The 16,646-nt window shown below is 35.2% G+C and overlaps 2 long non-coding RNA genes across 20 annotated transcripts in view; one reads left to right on the top strand and one right to left on the bottom strand.

The window, feature by feature from the left end:
• The window catches only part of LOC147845618 (uncharacterized), a 349,241-nt gene that overhangs the window by 119,804 nt on the left and 212,791 nt on the right, over positions 1-16,646 (bottom strand). The gene's annotated exons all lie outside the window — the stretch shown is intronic.
• Positions 1-16,646, top strand: part of LOC147845619 (uncharacterized) — a 388,114-nt gene that overhangs the window by 263,056 nt on the left and 108,412 nt on the right. For 3 of the 19 annotated variants that reach the window (XR_015480740.1, XR_015480743.1, XR_015480746.1), the window contains one exon: positions 3,655-4,952. The exons of the other annotated variants lie outside the window; for them this stretch is intronic. This is a non-coding gene — a long non-coding RNA (uncharacterized LOC147845619). Of the gene's footprint in view, positions 1-3,654; positions 4,953-16,646 lie in introns of those variants that run through there. 19 annotated transcript variants of the gene reach the window in all.

Raw genomic sequence — 16,646 nt, 5'->3', positions numbered from 1 at the left:
CACCAGCGACAGCAAGGGATGGGATGGAGGGATCTACCTGCAAGCCAAGAGGAGTGTGACCTGCCTGTTTAACTGTTGTGCTGAGAGAGCAGAACCCTGTTGCAGAAAAGAGGCAGGCTGTTTTTGTAACACCCATCTGGGTGAAATAGTTTCTGTCTGCCGAGACTTCCATAAACTAAATCTTATAGATGATAATCATGTAGTAGTATGCAGCACAATAGCACGCATGCTACTGTCATGATAATGTTTAATTCATAATTATTAGCAAATGCAATATACTGTAGGTTTTTACTGTGGCAAACGTGTTTTCTAATAATAACCTTGTGAGTGGTTACGTTCACAGTCTTTTAGGACTTTCAAGCGAGGAAAGAAAATTTTTCATATTTCTAAGAACTAATGGTGGAAGTACCTGCTTTTTGCTTTGTCTGCAATGCAAGAAATAGGAATGATTTTAACTTGAACTTTTTTGGGGGCACTAAATTAGTAGTGGGCTCTACCCCAGCAGAATGGGAACTCTCAGAGATATATCTGTACTTTAATTGGCTAAACACATCACATGAAATGCTGGCAAAGTGGTAGTTTGTAGAAATACAGATGCAAAAGCTCCTTAGCATTAGACATCTTAAATAATGTTCTTTTGTGCAATCAAATTCAAAATAATACACTGTAAAATTGCAGGGTTCCACACAATTCATTCATGTTGTCCCAACACAAATAATTAAGTTGACTTTACAGATTTAACAAACTTAAAAGGATTGAAAATAAAACGATTAAGTTGCCCCAAATAAATCTCAAGATTTGTGTTTGTTCAACTCATTTTAATTAAGTAGTTTGAACAAGCAGCACAAATTATTTTTGAGTTTACCTATAGCCTTAGCTTGTTGAATTTGTTGTTGTTTTTTTTTCATTTATAACGGGCAAAACAGTCTAGAATGTTAATACTACACCCTGCAACAACAACAACAACAGCAGCAGCAAAAAAAAAAAAAAAAAAATACAAAACAATCTGCCATTAGACCAGATAGCCATTTGCTAAGATAGTATGCTTAGCCATTTGCTAGCAACAATTTGTTGGTGTTTTTATTATTATTATTATTAAGGGTAAAGGTTTGGTGCTATTATGTCATGTTATTTTACCTTTGAATTATAAATGTTACAGCTCACAAACTACAAAACACTGAGACCCCTGCACAGTGAACGCATCATTTTTGGAAAAGCACATGTTGTGTAATATCATTTTTGTGTACTTTCTTCTGTAAACAAAGAACCTACTCAGAAAAATTTGTTCCTGAATTTAACATTTTGAAACTTAAAATTGGAGCAAAGTCATATGGCTCTCCAGGACAAATAGATGGTTGCAATAGGATTGTATGAGATTTTCAGCATTGACTCTTTATGAAAACAATCAATATCATCAATATAAGGTTATGAAAGCAGCAATGATATCACTGTTAATATCGTTGGATTCTGGATTCCCTTAATCAGTGTAAAGCAGAAGTTCTGTCTGCTCTTTTTTGAGAGAAGGTGTCAGTTTTATTTATTTTTTTATCCTAAAGGGATACATCGACTGTATGTAAATTGTCATAGTTTACAAAACCAATTTGTCATAAGTCTAATTTCATGTTCTGCAAAAGAAAACAAAATACAAAAATGTTTTGGACTATGGTTCCAGAGAATAGTTACAGAATAGTCGTTTCTATGTGAATTTTTTCAGCAAATCCATGACTTATTGCCTCAATCAACAAAAAAGTGGTCCCATTTAGATCCTTGCACAAGCATATCACCTACAGTTTATTTCAACCCAATTTTGGGTGTAATAGGGACTAACCCAACTGCTTGGTTAATTTTTTTATTAATATAATAGGACCAAATTTAACCCAAAGTTTGGGTTAATCCATATTTTACCCAGTTTGGGTTTAATTAATCCAGCATTTCTCAGAGTATAATATGCTCTGATATACACACCTGCAAACTTCCAATGAATAAGTCACAGCGCACAAAACATACATATCTTTCGACACACTTAAGTATACACATTCTACAGTCCTCAAACACAAGGAGTGTATTGTACCATAATCACAATTTCCACACATGCAGCATCCACACTCTCTCTGTCCCAAACGGTCCCCGTCCAGCTGTGTGGTATTCATGGCCTATGTGAAAAGAGGGGGATCTCCATTGCCAACCTGTCCCATCAATAACTCACCGCTGACAGGGAGGAGAGGGGCCTTGGAGGGGGACAGAGGACAGTCCCTCTGGCCTGGGGCTTGTCCACCATGGAAACACACACTCACAAAGGCCCGAGACCTGTCCACTTCTTCCCCTCCCCAACTGCACCCCCTGGACACAACCTGTCCTGTACAGCAGTGTAAAGCCCCCCTTCTAAAAGACTGCATCCCATTCACCCTTTTGCTCAATCAGTCTTCTCCAAATTGAGCTGCCGTTTCGTTGTTTTGTGCCTCTTTTAGATGTGCAATCTGTCAGGAATGAAGAAACAAAGACCAGGGAGTCTGTGGGTCTTCCTCATAGTGTTGAGTTACACGTGCTGTTTGCTACAAATTTAGAAATTGTATCTCTTCTATGACACTCAAGCATTTCATATGGATGTCAGTACTGTCATCTGTATAGTTTAATTTTAAGATGAGATGGTGATTAGGTACAAATCTGAAGTAAGTTAAAAAGAAGAGTTTCTGATTGCACATGTTCAGTGTAGAGTTTAGAGGGGATGTTCAGGACTTGTACCTGTCTTCCTATTTTCTTGTCTAACTTATGTTTTCAACTTTCAAAACATTCACAGAATGTAATTTTAGTAAAACATTTGTTTAAAGTTGTCTGTTCTTTAATAATGTTATGTAAACGTACATCATGAAGTTTTTTTCTAAACACTGTAGTTGGACATTTGTTTGACTTTAATTGTGAGAATATGCATGTGTGTGTGTGTGTGTGTGTGTGTGTGTGTGTGTATATATATATATATAATCACAGAATTGTTCACAGACAACAAAATGTCTTTTTTTTCACTATATCGTGCAGTCCTTGAACAAAATGTGTTCTCTTTTTTGTTTGTTTCTGTCAGATTTTATCTGATTGTTTTGTTTTAGATTGTAATTATTGAGGATCGACCCACAACTTAAAATCGATGCTTTAAAGTTTGAACTTAAGAAATGGCTTAAAGTTTGTCTTATTGTCTATTAAACATTGTTATAAAACGTAAAAAGGCTATTCAGATTTTTTTTAAAGCCTTTAGATGTAATAAATTGTTCAAATATGCATCATGAATGCAATGCAATGTCTGCTTTATGTCCCAGCAATATCAAAATCAAACTTAAGCCCTTGGTCTTGTCATCACCCCAAATATTTTCTCAACAAATGCATGAATCATTTAGTATAGCAAATTGCAAAACAAAAATGCAATAGCCGTTGATGACTTAGAAAGGTCTGTTTTGCATAATGAATTAGTCGTCTTTTGTTGTGACTACAGCTTGTCCCCTTCCTTCTCTCTCTCTTATTTCTTTTTTTTCTGTCAATTTTTCTCTCTCTTTCTCTCTCTTTCACTCTCTCTCTCTCTTTCTCTCTCTCTCTCTCTCTCTCTCTCTCTCTCTCTCTCTCTCTCTCTCTCTCTCTCTGTTTGAATGTCTGACTTTCTGACTCCAGCTGAAGATGAGTGTTCACCTCCTGTTGGCAGACAGGCCCGTCTCTCACCCAGCAACATCTGGAAAACAGCCACTGCACAGACACTTACACTCACGCGCATAAATTCACACACAATCAAGAGTATGCGTGTTCGACAACACGTACATACATTTATAAATTACATTTATGGGGGAGCCTTTAATCAAAGTCCTCCGTGGCGAGTGTGGTTAGTTTGTTGGAGTATAACATGCTGTAATTAGTCCATCTGTCTTCGCTTGGGCCGAAGTGCTTCACACGGACAAGGGCAATCCAGGTGCTGCCCACTCGCCTCAAACTGTGTGTGTGTAATTGCACACATGCGGATTCATTGGCTGATTTATCTGTTTATTTGTCATCAAGTGTTCAACATGGTGGGTGTAAATGTGAGCGTGTTTGATTTGCTTGTTTTTGATCGGCCCGTTGGACAAATTATTTGGAGCACAGATCATTTTGATTAACCCAGCGATGGCTGTGCAGCCCTTGGTCTGAGAGACTGATGAATCTCTTTCTCTTGAGGAAAACCAACAGCCAGTCTTTATGAATAGCTTTGTATTTCTCATGTCAGATGACATTGAACACAAGATTTGTCTACTACTGTACTGTAGACTCACTGTAATACTTCTCCATTGATCTCTTAGCTCTTTAATACTTAGTCATTCCTTTATATCAATAATCAGTTATAAAAATACAACTGCATAGTGCATACTGTGGATGTGTTTTTTTTTATGTTTTCCTAAAATGGCAAAATTGATTCGCTTAATTACTAATGTTTACAATACAGCGTGTTTTACAATACTGTTTATTGTTTGATTGGTAATATTATGTTGTAGAACAGTATGTTAGCACTACTTAAAGAAATTTGGTCATCATTTATTCTTCCTCCATTTGTTCCCAACCTGTTTTCGTTTCTTTCTTCTGGTGCAGGAAGCAGAACCAAAAAGCAGCAGCCATTGACTTTCATGTTATTTTTTGTTTGCACTATGGATGTCAATTGCTGAGTTTTCCAACATTCCTCAGATTATCTTGGTTTGTTCAACAGAAGAAAAGAAAATCATTAAAGTTTAGAACCACCTGAGTGTAAGTCGTAAGGAAATTTTCATTATCGCAAAAATGCGAACTAAATTAAATGTGTAAATTAAATATGTAGATTTGTAAATCATTAAGGTATGGTTTCACAAGCATTGCTTATAGACTCCTAGCCCATAGTTCAATCAGGAAATAGTTTTTGTAAATGTTTATTAGGGGTAAAAAATAAATAAATTACTGTTGTCCATCTAGTCAATGCAGTGTCCTCACTAAGAGATGTGTCTGTGCACAAGAGAGAGAGAGAGAGTGTGTGGGCTTTGTGCCAGTGTAGTGTGTGTCTGCTGTGTGCTCTCCTGTTGATTAATGGTGGCATGCATGTCCCCAAGGCGGAGCTGCACTGTGGGCCTCACCTGAGTGAACTGTGTGAGCTGGACACTGCTGAGGCAAGGGGATGCTGAGAGCCTCAGGACGAGGCTCTGTGTCAGGGTTCATTAGGGGAGTTGGTCGAGAGCCAAGTGGAGGAAAAGAAATGGAGTCACAGATATCTGATGTGGGCCACACCACAAAATGGTTTAGCAGACTTGCAAAGCCAGACTTCTGATTAGACCAAGGGGTTTATTCTGGCCAAGAACCACCAGCTTGCACAGGAAACTGTCTGACTGACCTGTCTGGCCACTGTGTTATTGTGTGCCATTTAGGACCAATTAAACAATATATTATACTATATCGCATCTATTAAAAATAATAATAATGTGAATTAGCAGGAAACTATATTATTGATTTTTGTTCATGTTCAGTTTTATAGTAAGCAGTACTATTATTGATTGATTATTGATGATTCGTGTTACTCAAAGCATTACTATATTATTACATAGTATTACTAAATAATATGAAATGACTAATATTCTTTGTTAATTTGTGATAATGCATTAATGGTATGAAGTTAAGCACGTTAACTTATTATGAGTAAAGTTTAATGTTGTCTACATGCAGGAAATATATAGATATGGGTGAAGAAATTGTGATTTCAAAGTCACACTGTATTAAAGTATGATTTACTTTAAAGATGTTCAGACAAATACAGTGATTAGTTGTTCATTCAAAGGCTCTTACTGTAACCGTCCAGTACATTCTCAAGATGACTGAACAAGGTTGTTAGAGCTTGGCATTTTGGGAAATTGTATTATTTATATATTAACTTCTTTATATATTAACTTATCTATAACTATTTTAGTAATATTTAAATGCTTTTATTGTTTGAGGTGTTTTATAATTGTATCCTCAGAAATGTTTCAAACTAGTGTACACTTCTATCCATAAATATTATAATATTTGCGCATTATAGCTGGATAATGTCACTGGGTAAAGGGAGGTGTGTGTGTGTGTGTGTGTGTGTGTGTGTGTGTGTGTGTGTGTGTGTGTGTGTGTGTGTGTGTGTGTGTGTGTGTGTGTGTGTGTGTGTGTGTGTGTGTGTGTGTGTGTGTGTGTGTGTGTGTGTGTGTGGGTTCAGTCAGAGGTTAGCTGTCACTGAGACAGAGGCAGTGTGCTGTGGGAGACGAAAGTAAATCTGAGCTCTCAACTGGAACCTCCTTCAGACCATATGAGCCGATCCCAGAGTGACATTAACCTGTTTTCAGTCAGGCACAGCAGGCCCACCGCCAACCTCCTCACAGCATGGGGATAAAAGGCAGCACACATGAGGAAAATGAAGCATTGGAGACTCTGTTTTAGAGGAAGTAGAAAATGTAAGAAATATAATAAATCTTTCATGCTTTCTCTTCTCCTGCCTTTTTACCTGTAAATTTTTAATGCCTTGAGATTCCTCGAACAAAATTAGATTTTGCCTGATTAGCTTATGAAGAGAAGAAATGAGGTTTAGGCGCATCCGTATGTGCGCGTGCATGTGTATGTGTGTGGAAACCCCCTCCTTTTCCTGTCCTGCAGACAAGAGGTTTGTCTGTAGAGTTGCAGTTCCTCACATATCCAGTAGGATCAAACAGTCATACAGAGAGAAAAGAAGAGTCCAGTGAACAGCATCGAGGAAAGAGGAATGAGACTTGCATTTTAATGCTCAGCAGCAATGGGATATAAAACACCAATATTCCACAAATGAGTGGATTTAATTATCAAAATAAACAATTCTTGCAATTTTAATGTAGAATTATACTGATGTGGTGTCATAAACATTTGTGCATTACCTAATGATTTTAGTTAATCTGAACATGATTTGTCCTGTCCAATATTTAGAGCTTAGAAATGCATGTGGGTAAAGAAAATTGTTCAATTTTAGACATATATTTGTCTAAAAATTAAGAAACATGTTTACTCTGGCCTGTGCTTATTGAAAAAAACAAAGTCTAGTTTATATTAAATGGGTAAAACCTAGTGGTTTGAAAAACAGTGGCAAAACATCATTTTAAACAACAGCAATAACTATGCTATCTTCTGGGTTTTAATATGAAAATCGGACATTTTCAAATCCATATAAAAAAATTAAGGTGCAACACACTTTTTATGTTTTGTTTGTCTTTTTATTTATTTAATGGTTGATGCCCTTGACCCAATGTTTATATATTAATTCAGTAGTTTTACAATTATCTAATGTTATCTATTTTAAGTTGGACTTTTTTACTAATTTAATATACTAAAACATTTCTTGCTAATTTTCCAATATGTCATCAAAACTACAGGATATTGTCAAGTAAACTTTTCACCACACCAAATTAATGTTTAATCTTTATCCATTTTTTTGCTTGTACTTGACTTATTTATTTATTAATTTCTTCATTCATGCATTGCATTTTGATTCTTCAGTTTTAGTTCGTTTGAAAACATCTCATTCTTCTTCAATCCCACTCATCCTGGTTGTAAATCAACGAATCATTTGCTTAGCATACAAATTTTCAACTGGTTTGATTATTTTGTGTGTTTGTAAAGTCTTAATGTCATGTTTGAAACAGGATAACCAAGCATAATGAATTCCTGTTGCAGTTTATCGCAAATGATAACCTCATTTGTTTATACGTTGAAAGTGTGTGAGTATTTGCAATTTGTCAATATACAGCCGGACAGACCTTACATGATAGATTGCACTAGTGACCCATCAGGAGAGAGAGAGGTGGAGGTTTTTTTTATAACATCCAAACGCTTGTTTTAAAGTAGGTTAACGCATTTTTGCTTTGTAAAGAGACGGTTGGAAATGAAAAAATGCTGAAGTGAAAAGGTTAATATAGAAATAGTGCTGAAGTGATTTAAAAAGTAAACCATATGATAAACATCAGTGTGAAAGAAATTGAAGGAACGCAAACATCAGATTAAGTTAGAAAAGCTACAGCTGTTCTGTGTATCAAGTCTTTCACACTTCCAGAACCTATTTGGAAGCACTCACTTTGAGTCATGCACACATATATAACAACTTTTGGCATCGGTGTAACACATATTGCCCTGCTTCAATTGAGGCAGGAGTAAAATGAGGACTTTTGACCTTTGGTGTCACGTGAAGTGTCTTTTTGAGTTGACAGTGAGGTGTCAATGTAACCTTGAGTCTCTGATTGCTTTTCACCAGCAGGCCGGTTATAGATTGTTGTGCTAAAAACAAGGCGCATTTGGATAGTTGTGCTCACAGTAGATGTGGCTGAAGTTCGAAGGCTGTTGGTTTGCCCTTGCTATGAACCCTTGTGACGGACAGGTAATGATGTCTACACAGTATTAAAAACAGCATATAAGCATACAAGTGGACCGAAGCCAGTTCTCGCTTAAGATTGGGTTTCCGTCCTGTCTTCAGGTCTTCGCTATCTCGTATACAAAAATACACTCCTACATGCTGCATGTCAGAGCGTCTGAAAATGAGAAGTCGGCCTCGCACACATACAGTCCTCGGTCATCAGTCTTTGGTTTGGTTTAAGTGTTCCACATGTCCGTTCTGTCTGCACCATCTCATCCGGGCCTCTGATCTTTGTACGTACACACACCTGTGCAGACACACACAAAAATAATCTGCCATTTCCACCGCTTCTTGAACCCCCTGCTCTGGTTTCTGACAGCTCTGAAAAGTCACACGTCTTAAATGAAAGAATTGCTTCAAAGTTTTGAACTATAGCAAATCAAAAGAATTTTGGCCTGCATTCAAATATTAACATATAAGTGATTGGTTGATTGGTTGATTGATTGGTTGATTGATTGATTGATTGATTGATTGATTGATTGATTGATTGATTGATTGATTGATTGATTGATTGATTGATTGATTGATTGGATTGTTGTTGTTTGCTTATAGTAGTGTATTAGCGCCTGCACTTTTTTCAGCAGCTCTTATGTATAAAAAAATTTAATTGTTAAAAAATCCAAAATCGAACAAAAAATGCCCAGGGGTACCTTAAATAATGTATGTGTGCTCTGTGGGCAAGGGATTCATCAGAATGAACAGCAAGGTACTCAAAAAAATTAAAAATAAGAAAAATGGGAAAACATTTTTCATACATGTTGAGTGTCTTGTACTGATTTTTGCTTTTTATAATTAACTTGTATTTGAAGTATATGAAAAAAAGACAATGATAAAAAAAATAATTGTTTAGAAATGATTTTGAGCTTTAAAGTTTTTGCATTCCAAAAATACAATTTCTTTGTTAGATTGCTGAGAATAACATGTTGTTTGTTGTGATTCAATTACAGAACATGCCTTGTCATATTTGGTTTAATTTCATTTTTTGCAAAAAAAAAAAAAAGTGATAAATCAATACGTTTTTATTATTTTACATTTTGACGAAATGTCATCAGTAGTTTACAGAAAACATCTTTGTCAAACACATAGCAACAGTAATAATTGCATTACATTAGAAGTCGAGGGATTTGTTCATATTCCATACATAAAATCTACTCTACCGGTCAGAAGTTTGGGATCAGTAGGATTTTTAAATGTTTTAAAATAAGCTTCTCCTGCTTCCCAAAGCTGCATTTATGTCATCACAAATACAGTACAAATTGTAAAATTGTGAAATGTTATTGCACTATAAAATAACTGTTCAAAAGTTAATAATTTATTCCAGTGATTGATTTTAATAATACATTTTCAGCTTCATTACTCCAGTCACATGATCCTTCAGAAATCACTCTAATATTAATTATTATTTTATTATTATTTTATTTATTTATTTATTTGTATTAGTATGATTATTGATGGTAATTGTAAAAAAAGCAATAATGACTGGAGTAATCATTTCATTTAAAATTACATGCAATTATAAAGCAGCTATTTAAAGTTTGAATTAATATTTAATGATTTAACTTTTTTTTTTTTTACATTTAGTAAATACCGCCTTGATGAACAGAATAATCTTCTTTTAAAAAATTATTTAAAAAAAACTGACCCCAAACTTTTGAATGGTAGTGTACGTTTATAAGTTTTATTAACATTGAGAGCATGGATTGCAATTTGTGGTGCTTATGAGTGGCTGGCTCTCAACATTTATTTTCGTGTTGCATTCCTATAGAGAAAATGTATGAGTTGTTACATCTGGAACCCAGCTGTTGCACTTTATTGGTAGTTTTGTGATTGACATGTTGCCCCACCCTTTGCACCAGTAAACACATCATCAGACAAGCGAAAAGTTGCATGGCGTTGAAGTGGTAGGGGAAATAATGTTTGTCTAAGATTATAAAATGATGTGTGCAGATCGCTTGCCAATTTTATTTAAAAATCACTAAGCAGCTTGGCCCAGGAGACACCTTGTCCACTTTTAGAGTTGTCTTTTTGGCCTGTTATATGAGACTAAGCCTTTGTCCATCTTCACACTGTAACTCAACAGGCTCTAATTCTTGGCTCATTCAGCATTTGGTTACCAATTAAAACAGCCTGATACATACTGGCTCATGTACTCTTGATCTCAGGTGGTGTTCTGGCTGTAAAAGGAGTTTACACTGGTGACAGGTATGGAATGAGGGAAAGAGTGATAAGGAGAAATGTGTGTGTTATTTTTGGAGAAGAGAGGCAGATGATATAATACTAAATAGAAGGATGATACATCTTCATGGATGCCGAAAAAAAACTTATTTCAGTTTATAAAGTTCTGTATGGGAAATCTTCATAGCTGTTGTTCCTCGCTTATGTTTGGGTAAAAAGTTTTCGATTAGTTTTATTCTGTAAAGCTGTGATAAGATTCACTGTCAGCAGGATAACATGTTTTTCATTTGTTGATTGAAAATCAGGGCTATTTTACCAAATTTTGATTGCTTAGCTCTTCGGAAATTGGTGTTGTGTTGTCTAAGAATGTGTTTAAACTGAAAACATTGCACCTTTTTATTGTTTTATTGTGGAAAAATACTCTAAATGACAGAATTTTTATTTTCAATTAGAAGAAAATATCGATAGTTTACAGAATGAAACAAATTACATTTTACTCAAACACACAGCTATAAATTGTAAATCCAGAGAAACTCTTAATTTTCAGTTATAATGTTTAATTGTTTGTGTGTGTCATACATTAGCATTGAGTAAGTCATTTATAAATACCACTGCACACACACAAATAAACTTAGATTGCTTAATCTTGGTTTATGTCATAATGAATCAATAATGCTAGAATGAAACGCTCTCGTTACTGTGTCAACGCCTCAGTTCTTGTGCAAAATGGAAGTGTGCGCGCGTTTGGGACAGCTGCTCTAAGTTTCTAATCTCCATTTGAGATATAAATACCTTGTGACAACATGCTGTGTTTGTGAAAGGTAAACGAGGCTATTGTGCAGACCTCATTCAACACTCCGTGTGCGTAAAAAGAAGCAGGGGATGTCTGGCTGCACTTTTAATTGAACTACATTCGGATACCAAAAGCGACGTAGTGACTATAGAAAACTTCTAAATAATAATCACGCATAATCCTAAATCGCAATCAGTTTAACGAAAATGTCATAATATATCGTTCAATAAAAGTAAATTCCAAAGAAACTAAACGCCTATAAATCTGTCTTACGGTAGTATATTGTTCGTTTACGCACACTTTACAATGGAATCTAGACAATGAATTACTTAAGTCATAACAATTATATTTATATTATTGTTTTGGAACTAATGCTCGTATAGTGGTTCAGATTTACACATTATTTTAATAAAATATTATAAAAGAGCTAGTGAATGCGCAAGGTATTGTGTAACCTGCGATGATTCCCCTGCGTCTGTTTGGTGGCCTGCTGGCCTTTTCTCTGGCCTTCCTCAAGCGTGAGGGAGGAATTTTTTTTCTCTCCGATAACCTTTTGCTCTGAATTCAGTTAAGAATGTGAGAAAAAACAGAATACATGAACAGAACAGTTCTCCTCTGTTCTTGCCGATGTTGAAAATAACTCATTGTCGTTTATGCTAAAATATTTTATTTATTTTAATCAATGTAGGAAGGTGATTGTATTATTTATTTATTTATTTATTTTTATTCATATTATTGTTATTGTTATTTATTATTATTGTGTTAAAAAATAAGCAGGTAACGTTTAAGAAGTTTCATTGGAGCAAGCAAAATGTCGTGTTTTGCCAAATATTTTTTTCCGTAGGCTTTTTATATTCTATAATTCGTTGGGTCATTTTCGTATTAACGAAATTAAATGCGGACTCTCAACTTTTGGTCAAAACCCTGCAGTTCTCTCGGCATTTCAGGATGTTCTTTCTGCGTCTGGTCAGCAGGGTCATTTTAAGTTCACCAGCGTTTTTTAACACATTCAATTGCATGAACCCTGACGGCCTGCTGAGTGGGTTGCGCTCCTTTTCAGTTTTGATGGATTGTTTAAAAAAAGATTTTTTTTTTAAGTTGGTCTTTTTTTCATCTTTTCTACTATAGTGCAAACAGTCATGAAACTTAGTGCAGAGTTCAGTGACGAGATGAATTACCTTTACGCAACCATATCAGTCAAGTTATTATAGTAATAGCTATCAACTATTAAAGTTGTTCATTAAATCAGGCTAAGTGTGTTTTTTGGTCAAAATAATAAATTAACGATAACACAATGAAACCATTATTACATATGATTACATTGTTGCATAAAAGAAAACTGACCATATATGAAATCATATATCTCAAATTAAGGTTCACCTTAAAGCTGGTGATGTTTCAATAGACGTATGTCTGTGCGAAATGTGTAGTTTTTATAGATTTTTTTTTTTCATTTACACTGGCACTGTAGCCTAAGTAATTCACTAAGTATAAGTTAACGTCGAAATACATTTTAGGACCACTCACAATAGCATAGAAGACTTTTCGATACCCGCATTTATACATTTTAAAATATCTTACATTTCTTTTGTAATTAACGAACAAGAAACAATGTCTATGAACTAAAGATTAAATTTGACCCCGTAGGCTAAAATTCTAAACTCCTCACATAGCGTATAGTCGTTTCTAAATATGATGATGATGATGATGATGATGATGATGATGATGATAATAATAATAATAATAATAATAAAGGATACAGTACAGTACAGTATTATGGAAAGATGGTGAGTCAAAGATGCTGACCGGGGAGAGGGAAGATACGGGTGAACTGCTAAAAAAAATCAAGAAAGACGAAGTGAATCCCCAGAACGGTGCTCGCGGCTCAAGCTGAAGGAAAAGACCTGCGCGTGACCCCGGCGAGATGGAAGCCCGTCCGCAGCTCCTGACAGGCTGACCTGCCTATTTCGAGTATTAATTCGGCCTGAACTCTGTGTGAACCGAGGCCAGGGGAGAAGCAGTCAGGGGATGTTTGAGGCAGAGCTCAGGGCAAACCTGTCCGCCTGAGCAAATATTGGGGTAGTCCGTCAGAGGGTCGTGGATGAAATGGAACTGTCAAGACCGCGTAAACTTTGGGGAAGAGGTGAGGCCACTAGAGAGTGAACAAGGGGGGAAAAGTTAGGCAAACTCGTTTCCTCAAATGTTAGAAAAACGACCCCCCAAACCTTTCCGACCCCCCTCCAACTATTTCTCTTCAGCACTTGTCAGCACCCTCCAGCACAGAGTCCATTCCCTCAACTCTTTCACCGGAGTTTGCCCTCTCTTGCTCACCTGCTTTGCTCCGCATGTGTTTTGAGGTGGCACAAAAGAGAACTGGGAGTTTCTAAATCTGAAGCCTAGTTTGAACGAAAGTGAGTAGAAGTCACAGATAGAAAGCAGATGTGATGCTTAAATGTGATGCCCATTACTATTTTCATTCCGTTTTATAAATTATACAGTACGAAAGTTAATAGAGGAGATAATCCATGATTTTGTTAAAAAAAAAAAAAGAAAGAAAAATCGAGAATAATATAGGATTGCTTATTACAATGCATAAAGTGAACCCATAGGCCAAAGTGTAGTCTCAAGTCAAAGTAAATTTTTAAACTATAAGCGAACAGCATTAAATATACTATGTCATTAATAATATATTTGAGTTTTCCCTCCCTGTCTCTCTATAAATATACAGAAAAGCAGGTTTTATTAACCATTTGGTCAATTTTATTAGCATAAATAAGCATACCTCTACAAACTATTGTTACACTTTGACTTGCCAAGTTAACCTGGCTAAGTCTTTACATTGCACTTTAATCTGAAAACTGTCTTGAAAAATATCTAGTAAAATTGAATAGTCATCCTGTCGAAGATTAAAGAAATCGATTTTTAGGAATATTTTTAAAACTGTTGTATTTAGTGATGTGTTGAAAACTTCTCTCCGTTAAAGAGAAATTGGGGAGACATGTAAGCGAAATCAAGTTTAAGAGGATGGCTAATAATGCTGACGTCAGCTGTATCAGCACATGAGCACCCTCCTCACAGAATATTATTATAAATTCATATTTTCTATGTATCTATGTAATGCTTTACAATAATATGTTTTTAAATTTACTTTAGAATAGTCAGTAGACTACTGAAGACAAATCTGGAGCTAAAATAACAAAAAGCTTGACAAATATTTGGTCACTTGTATATTAAAAACTTGTATATTAGACAAAATAAAAAAAATTTAAAAAGAGGAAAAATCAAGATAAACAAAATCAAAAACATAAATTGTTAAAAATGTGTAGTTTATATATATTTTTATCTTTCTATTTCTAAAGATATTTGACAGAATATAATGTGTGTGTGTGTGTGTGTGTGTGTGTGTGTGTGTGTGTGTGTGTGTGTGTGTGTGTGTGTGTGTGTGTGTGTGTGTGTGTGTGTGTTGAAGTCAGAATTATTAGCCCCCCTAAATTATTAGAACGCTTGTTTATTTTTCCCTAATTTCTGTTTAACCGAGAGAGAAAAAAATTCAGCACATTTCTAAACATAATAATTTGAATAGCTTATTTCTAACAACCGCTTTATTGTATCTTTACCATGATGTCTGTAAATAATATTTTACTAGATATTTTCTAGTAGATATATTCTAGACACTTCTATACAGCTTAAAGTGACATTTAAAGGCTTAACTAGGTTAATTAAGTTAACTAGGCAGGTTAGGGGAATTAGGCAAGTTATTGTAAAACAGTGGTTTGTTCTGTAGATTATCGAGAAAAATATATAGCTAAAACGGGCTAATAATTTTGTCCCTAAAATGGTTCATAAAAAATTTAAAACTGCTTTTGTTCTAGCCGAAATAAAACAAATAAGATTTTCTTCAGAAGAAAAAAATATTATCAGACATAGTGTGAAAATGTACTTGCTCTGTTAAACATAATTTGGAAAATATTTTAAAAATAAGAAAAAAATCGAATGGGGCTAATAATTCTTACTTCAACTGTATATAACTGTGTGTGTGTGTATATATATATATACACACACACATATATATATACCCTACTGTAACAATCACTACGTTTCAATAGACTAGAGAGTTTAACCGCGGGGGGTAGCGGATGGATCAAAGGCCGTTCTGGGGGCTACAGGACAAATGCTTTAAATAGCGTGACTTAAATTTGCAACAGCAGATGGTCGAGAGATAGAATCATAGAACAATTGCTGTATTCTCTATTTCTTTAATGTCAATATATTGTCAAATTGTTTTAAAAGTTTATATTATTTGCATGTGTGTTTTAGAGAAAATTACCTTATTATATACTTTTTATATTAAATGTAGTAAATGACATTTTCTTACTATAATACTTCATAAATCGTCCTTGTTATTAAGAATAGTAGGTAGCTTACGCAGGGTAAACTATTTAATTATTTACTTGTATATGAAACAAAAGTTATATGAATATGTTTGAACTCATGTGGACTATTTCTTTATCGCTGTTGCACATTCAGTCTGCTTCGGAGATCTGTTTGTTACAATATGTGCTGTTTGTCTTGCCACAGAACACTGGCCTTGTGAGATAAATGCGTTTTAGTAGCAGAGCCACCCAGGGAGCTGGTGTGTGTAAATGCCACTGCACCACAGCATTGTTTTCCTCAAAAGTAAACACTTACACCGTAACAGAGAACCAAACCTGTCTGTCGTGGCACAACTTTAACTCTACGCAATTTTTGCAGCGACTTTATTTAATATGTCTCTGGCAATTACAAATGCAATTACACATTTGAAAAAGCAAATGTGAAGTGTCGATATTTTTCAATGCTTTATTTGTTGTTCAGAACTCGTTTTTAATCATTCAAACGAACATTCTAAAGATTTATGGTTTTAAAAGTGTTTAATGTGTTTAGCGAGTAAGTAAGAAGCTCATCCATAAAAACACCCAATAAGTCACATGCACAGCCCACAGTTCTGTTTCGTTTCTCAAAAGCATGTCTTTTAATTTGCTCAGGATGTGTGTTATTTGTGCCACCCAAAACCACTCAGTGAGAGAGTCTGTTTGTATGTTTGGATATCTCAGAAGCGCACCGAGGTAAAAAGGTCATCTTGAGTCACCCTGATTGCTCAACAACATTCCGTTCCGTGCTCAGATCATACAACACTATTGACTGGTGGTCCCTTTCTCACCCTACAAGTGAAGAGAAGAGCTATGAAAGCCATGTCAACATTTACTCGATGCTTTA

Source organism: Danio rerio, chromosome 3, assembly GCF_052040795.2.
Source record: "Danio rerio strain M-AB ecotype USA chromosome 3, GRCz13ab, whole genome shotgun sequence".
Lineage (NCBI taxonomy): Eukaryota > Metazoa > Chordata > Actinopteri > Cypriniformes > Danionidae > Danio > Danio rerio.
The sequence above is the reverse complement of the archived record's forward strand: the minus strand, read 5'-3'. Positions and strand labels throughout refer to the sequence as shown.